We start from the raw sequence: 8,025 nt of genomic DNA, 5'->3' as shown, positions 1-8,025 counted from the left end.
TTGGAGAATGGTTGGGTAAATTATGGTATATGAATGTTATGGAATATTATTGTTCTGTAAGAAATGACCAATAGGAGGAATACAGAGAGGCTTGGAGAGACTGACATGAGCTGATGCTGAGTGAAATGAGCAGAACTAGGAGATCACTGTACACTTCAACAATACTATATAAGGATGTATTCTGATGGAAGTGGATATCTTCAACATTCCAGTTGATCAATGATGGACAGAATCAGCTACATACACCCAGAGAAGGAACACTGGGAAATGAGTGTAAACTGTTTGCATTTTTTGTTTTTCTCCCCAGGTTATTTTTACCTTCCGAATCCAATTCTTCCTTTGCAACAACAACAACAACAAAATTCGGTTCTGCACATATATATTGTACCAAGCATATACTATAAGATATTTAATATGTATGGGAATGCCTGCCATCTAGGGGAGAGGTTGGAGGGAAGGAGGGGAAAAATTTGGAACAGAAGGGAGTACAAGGGATAATGTTGTAAGAAATTACCTATGCATATGTACTGTCAAAAAATGTTATAATTATAAAATTAATTTAAAAAATAAAACAAACAATTAATCTTAAAAAAAAAAAAAAGAAAAGAAAAGTCAGAGGCAAGATGTAAATGCAAATCCCTCTTCTCTTCTGGTCCAACACTCTGTCTCACTTATATTGAATTGTCCCTTTAAGATACCTTGTTTATTTGCTTTACAGAGAACAAGTACTTCTAAAATATTTCTGAAACTATTGTTGAATTGAATTTATCTTATATGATTCAGATAAATCTTGCACATATGTGTGTATATGTATATATATAATAGCATTTAATTTGCTACTGATCTGTACACATCTATTCTTAGATATTGTTGGCATAAAAATAAATTTCGGGGAAAGAAAGAAACCCATGTGTTCTGCATTAAACCCAAGGATCTATGCACTGGTTTATTTTTTTTTTTTTTAAATAGTGGTATTTTTAATCTCTCCTGAGATCACTCTGTCCCAGCTAGAAGACATCTCAAGGTATTACAGTATGCTTTTTAATCTCAGAGTCCCAAGACAACAAGCGCTTAAATATTGAATTGCTTCAGAACAGTGAAATATTTGTTTTTTTCAGTATCTCCTAGATCTGATAAGATACAAAGCTTTTTCTTGGTCTTAATGAAGGATAGTTTCACATCCAAATTCAGTGAAAATCAAATGTTATATCTATTACTGAACTGAAGGGTAAAGCATTGCCAACTAAGACAATCACTGGCAAAAATCAAATTACAGAATAAGGGACTAGATTTTTCTGCTCCCTCCCTTATCTCCTTTCCTTCCTTCGTCTCTCTCTTGTCTCTTTCTTTCCTTCCTCCCTCCCTCTCTTCTTTCCTTCCTTCTTTCCTTTCTTTTTCATTTCCTCTTTCTTTCTTTCCTCTCTTCTTCCTTTTTCCTTTGTTCTGTTCTATCTTCCTTCTCTCCTCTTTTCCTCCCTCTCTCCATTCTTTCCTTCTTACCTATATTCCTTCCTTTGTTATTTCCTTCTTTTTTATTTCTTTTCTTTTCTTTTTTCCCTTTCTCTTTCTTTCTTTACTCTCTTCTTTCCTTCTTCCCTTGTTCTAGTCTATCTTCCTTCTATCCTCTCTTCCTCCCTCCCTCAATTCTTTCCTTCCTTCTTTCTTACTTTTCTTTCTTTCTCTCCTCTCTTTCCTCTCTTCTTTCCTTCTTCCCTAATTCTATTTTATCTTCCTTCTATCATTTCTTCCTTTCTTATTTTCTTTCTTCCTCATTCCCTCCCTCTCTTCCCACCTTCTTCTCTCCCTTTCTATCTTTCTTCCTTCCTTTCTCTCTTCTTTAACATCTTTTCTTTCCTCTTTCTCCCTGCCTTCCTTTTTTCCTCTTTCTGCCTTCCTTCCTTCCTATGTTCCTTTTTTCCTTATTCTTCATTCCTTTTTTCCTCCTTCCCTTCCTTCCTTTATTCTTTCCTCTCTTCCTTGTCTTTCTTCCTTTCCATTATCTGCTTCACTTTTCATCTGTCTCATACTTACTATCCATGGACATAGGCAAGTCTTTTCATTTCCCTCAGCCTCCGTTTCCTCATCCATAAAATGGACACGATAGTACATGCTATGAGAAAAATGATTGCTCTCACTATCACTCTCCCCTTTTGTCCTTTCCTTTTCTCCCTTCTTATACCCCCTCTCTTTTATTACTCCATTATTTTTCCTTCTCTTCTAGTGAAGCATTTTAACTGTCTGTTGGCTTTCCAGCACTATGTAATTAACTTAACTCCTTTGACAATAAGTCTCCTGACAAGAAAGACTCATTTACATTTTTCATTTTTTGGTACACTGTTTACATTCAAGTTACCTGAGAATGTAAGCCTCTGATGTTACCTCAAGACTAGCTACCAGCCAGCCCCTCTTATATGCACACAGGCTCAGAATAGGAGTGAATGATTGTATTTACAAATTCTAAAAGATCATGTATGCATTCTCATGGAAAGAGCATTGAATATAGAATCAAAGGAAGTATGTTCCAATCCAGGCTCTTCCACTTTACTTTCTGAGTGACTTTAGGGAAGCTACATCTCTGGTTTTGGCTTGTTTTCTCATCTGTTAGTATGATGAGCATTATTATATTCTCATCTGTTAGCATATCTGAGAGCATTATGAACTGGGTAAATTTTTAGGGTTTTGACCTCTTAACTTATGATTCTAATGAAAATATACCAGGCATTTTTAAGCTTTTGGAAAAGAATGGCAATGGTGCACTAGTAAATGTTTAACAATCAGCAAAAAATGTGCCCACACTTTTAAATTTAATCTGCAATATTACCATTTTTCTCCCATCACTTTATTAGCTTAGATAACCAACAAAACAATAAATCAAACCCTTATTTGCAATATTTGCTGATTTCCAAGGCACAAATGCCCACACAGAAAATTTAATAATTGTCTCTCCCAAATGGTTTGAGCTGGCTCTGGTACAACCTTGTGATGCACCATTGAGCAAACACCCCTCTAGAGATTCAGTATTTTCTGTGATTAGTAATGCTACCTTCTACATGACTTCAATAGCCATGACATTGGTAATCCCCTCTGAGAAGTTGAGTTAAAGGCAGCCCTAGTCACTGGTATATGTCACTGTCTTCCGTGATCTTTTCTCCTGCAGATCTCATCAGCTCCAATCTTATAGAAATTTCTTCTCCAGCCCTGTTCAGTCCTCCAACATTGTCATTTAATTAAGCAGTCAAAAGATGGCACTAGTCCCCTTTCCCAGGGGACCTGCTCTTTAACAAATAAACACCAGGAATATTTACATCTCTAACACATCTCAATTGGGTTTTTTGCTATTATTGCTATCATTCTGAACTTGATAAATACCAACCAAACACAAACATTTCCATATGCGAAAAAACAATGATAAGGATTTACATAAAATTGCAAGTATCTACTATATATATATATATATATATATATATATATATATATATATATATATATATATATATATATAGTAGATACTTGCAATTTTATATATATATAGGATGTTTTTAGAAGTATATAATAATTTTTAGTTCCAAAGCTGTCCCATTTGTATATATCTCCTTCTGGACTTCTTTCTGTTACTTTCTGCATATTTTTAAATGCATCATTGACTCTTTAGTTAATTTTTTTCATAAGTTCCAATCCAACCTTAATTCTTCCCTCTTTCAAAAAATAAAAAACTCTCCTTTGTAAAATATGTTTATATTACATATATGCTTGAACATACACACACACACACACACACACACACACACACAAACACATAATATCATAGTTAGACCAAGTAAATCCACACATTGGCTATATCCAAAAGTCTGTCTCATTCTACTAGGCCATCATCTCTCTATCAAGAAGTATGAAAGATGCTTCATCATGACTCTCCTGGAGTCATTGCATTATACTTCCATTGTCCTTGAGCTTTTTCTGAAAACCCATCTCCATAGCCCTAGTCTGTGAGCTACTTGAGAGCAGGAACTATCTTTTGCCCCTTTTTGTAACCCCAGCTTAGCATAGTACCTGGTACATAGTAGGCGCATAATAAATGTTTATTAATTGGCAAATTAGTGAAGTTTCTCAGAGGCTGAAGAAATGATTTCCCTTTGTACCTCATAAGTAGATTTTTGTGTCTTTTTCTATGTAGACTCATGATGGTTTGTGTCCATATTTTTCCTCTTTCACTTATTCACTTATGTTTTGGAGGCTATCTCCCTCTGGGGCTTACTACCACACGTAGAAGTATTAACTATTCTGCTTCATGGCAAAAGAGTATCCAAAAAAATCCTATTGCACTCCAGATCTCTCTTGTGACTGCATGCCTTTGTTGGTGAGGACTTTTACTGATACTTGAGCTCCTCCCTCCACTTTCACTGGACTTGGGACAGATGGAATCCAACTTTGGCCATTCTTAGAGACTAGATTCTAGTCTTTGTACTTTGGGGCCTCCAGCTATGGAGGGAGCCCATCCTGCCTCATCAAACTTCCTGAGAAAAACAAAACATTATCTCTCAGAAAAACAGACCAAAAATTAGAAAGGACCTCAGAGCCCTCTAGTCTATCTCTTACTTGATCAAAAAGCTTCTTTATGCATACTCAGGAAGTAGTCCCTGACCTTCGGTTGCCTTCAGAAGTGTTGGGTTCCTCCTCAAAGAAGGTCTATGAGTAAAAGTTGACTGACCATCTGTCAGAAATGAAGCATTGGACACTCCTTCAGGTGAGTTGGACTACATGGCCAGTGAGGTCCCCTTAGCCTCTCAATACTATTATTCTTGTTATTCTGTGCTGAAGAAGGAACCCAAGGCTTCCTAACACATCACATTCCACTTTTGAATTGCTCAAATTACTAGGAATTTTTCCCTTAAAACAAGCCTAATTTTGCCTCTTTGTGCTAATACTCATTGCTCTAAATGCTTCACTCCGAGTTTAACCAGAATAAATCTAAGCCATCATTACTTTTACTATCAGTAAAAGGATGATTTCTCAGAACACAAGGAAATGGTGATCTTGTATCACTTTGGGCAAGTGACTTGGACTCTCTGAGACTCAGTTTCCTCTTCTGTCAAGTGAGTTTTTCTGGATGACCATGATCCTGAGACAGTGATAACTATAATTATGATTAGAGACTCAGGCCAATTCTATAGGCTGATTAGAATTTTTATAAACCGAATAATTTGTGGCCATCAATAAGCTATTATTAAGCATTGTACTATGTGCTAGATATGCAAAAGAAAGAAAAGCAGTTTCTGCCCTCAAAGAGTTTGCATTGCAATAGGGAAAAGAATATGTAAACAACTAGAAGAAATCTAGATTTGTACTAAATAAATGAAAAGTAATCTGAGAGAAGAAAGCAGCTGTATAGGAAGAGGAACATGGAATTTCAACTAAATGTCGAAGGAAGTTAAGAGGAAGGATGAGGAGAGAATTCCAGGCCTAGAGGACAGTAGTGCAAATACAGAGTTGGAAACAGTGTCATATGAAGAACAATAAATAGACTAGTGTAGCCACAGAGGAATAAGGCTTAAGATTGGAAAGATAGGAGAAAGGTATTAACAAGACTGGCATCTGATATTTGTTATGACATGAGAGATAGATAGTGTCATAATACATAGACTGCTGGGCTGGGAAGCAGGAAGATTTATCTTTCTTTATTCAAAACTAGTCTCAGACACTGACTAGCTGTGTGACCACGGGTGAGTCACTTTACCCTGTCTACCTCAATTTTCTTATCTGTAAAATAAGCTGAAGAATGAAATGGTAAATCAATCCAGTATTTTTGCCAAGAAAACCCCAAATGAGATCATAAAGGGTTGGACACAATTGAAAAATGACCGAACGCACATATAGACATGAGAGGGAATGTGATATAAACAACAGCATTCCAGACAAGAGTCAGAAATAACTGGATTCCAATTCTGTCTCTGATATTCAGTGGCTTCTGACACTTCCCTACTAAGATATTAGTTTTAGGTTTGGTCAGATTGCTATAAGGATTTTCCTACGTGGATAAAATCACCTATTATATTAAGTCTAAGAATATTAGTCACACAATCATTTCACAAAAAAAAAAAAAAAAAAAAACTGAGCTGAGTCAGCTCACATGTGGTGAGTATGGCACAATTCAGCAACTTTCCCAAAAGACTTGTAAAAAAGCAGGAAGTCAAAAAAGGAAATTAGGATGACATGTCATGATTTTTTTTCTGACGAGAGGCCAGGAAGAGAAAAGAAAGTCAAAACGAAGATTTTGGGGACATCTTTTATGTGTATATGTGTGTTTGTGAGTATATGTAGACACATAGATAGATATACAGACAGACAGATAGATAGATGGAGAGATATATAGATAGATAGATGTATATGTGCGTATCATGCAATTTGTATGAAGCAGAAGGCATGTAGTGATAAAACAATCACTGTAATTATACTCTAACACCAAATCCAAATAGATTATTCCCCTGTATAAACCCTGAAGACCCCTGCTCACAAAAATCTTTAGAGCCTGAAGATGACAGAAAAAAGCAAGATAATTTTATCTGTTTATTTTGAAATGGGCTGAATTTGACATCCAGTTTTGATGAAGGATCAACACCTAACCCAGTCTTTCTAGTATTGCCCTGCTCCATCAAGTACCACCACTTGGTACTTGAAATAGGGCATCTGAGTTTGTGAGTCACCCCTAATTTACTAGACATTAAACTTCTCGAGTGGCAGGAGTGGTTTTTTGTTTGTTTGGGAAGTTACCTTTCTTTGTAACCCCACAGTTTAGTACAATAAAGCACATAAAAGATACTTAATATACATGTTAGAGCAGCTAGGTGGCGCCATAATGGATAAAGCACCAGGGCTAGAAACAGGAAGACTGGTCTTACTGAATCCAATCTAGCCTCAGACACTTATTAATTGTATGATCCTAAGCAAGTCATTTTATCCTCTTGGTCTCAGTTTCCTCATCTATCAAATGATCTGGAGAAGGAAATAGCAAACCACTTCAGTATCCCTTCTTGAAAACCCCAATGGGGTCACAAAAAATCAAACAACTGAAAACAATTCAACAACAACAAAACAACAAACATTTATTGACTGAATAGACATAGAACTGGAAGAAAATTCACATGACTTAGGGCTAAGGATTCAAATCAAGTCAACAAAGCATTTATTAAGAAGCTACTACGGGCCAAAACACTGTTCTAAGCTCTTAACTTTTTTTGTGTCATAGGTCCCTTTGAAAGTTTTGGTTTAACTCTCTGGTTTGTAGTATATCTGTATATATAAAATATATCTGTATATATAAAACTCTCATTTATAAATTAACTGAGACAAAAAGAGGTGAGTTAGCTTGTCCAATGTCACACAACTGAGAATAGAATCCTAGATTTACAACTGGAAGAAAGCACTGAATCCTGCCCCAGCATTTTACCAATGAGGAAACTCAACTCAGAGAGGGGAAATGCCTAGACCAGTATCACATAGGTTGTATATGATGGAAGCAGGTCTTGAAACCAGGTCTTCTTCTTGGGTCCAAATGTAGTATACTTTCCATTGTAGCATAAAGTGATCAGTGATTATCATTTGAAGTATCATCATCTATCAGGCCTGGGGATCAGAGAAAGGGAGTGAATACCTACTTTGGGTCATTAATCTATTTGTTTGATTCATTTTAAAAATCATAATTAAGGAATTGTAAACAACTCTGATTTTCTAAATGATCCTAATTGAAATGTAGCAAGGATAAAATGAAAGTGTCAGAATTTTTTCCTGAGTATGTAGGGACAACAAGAACTGAGAATCTGGGCCACCACCCCTGGGGACAGAGCCAAAGGAGTGAGTCACAGCAGCTGCTATAAAGCCTGATCTGAGAAGCTTTCATTCATTCATCAAGCATCTGCAGAGTGCCCATGACATGCCAGGCACTGTACTAGGTGCTAGAAGATACAGAGTCCTTGAATGTAAGGAGTTTTCATGGGAGGGATGGTAGTGGCAGGAGAAGGGGGAGAGCAG

The sequence above is a fragment of the Sminthopsis crassicaudata genome, chromosome 5, assembly GCF_048593235.1.
Source record: "Sminthopsis crassicaudata isolate SCR6 chromosome 5, ASM4859323v1, whole genome shotgun sequence".
NCBI lineage: Eukaryota > Metazoa > Chordata > Mammalia > Dasyuromorphia > Dasyuridae > Sminthopsis > Sminthopsis crassicaudata.
The sequence above is the reverse complement of the archived record's forward strand: the minus strand, read 5'-3'. Positions refer to the sequence as shown.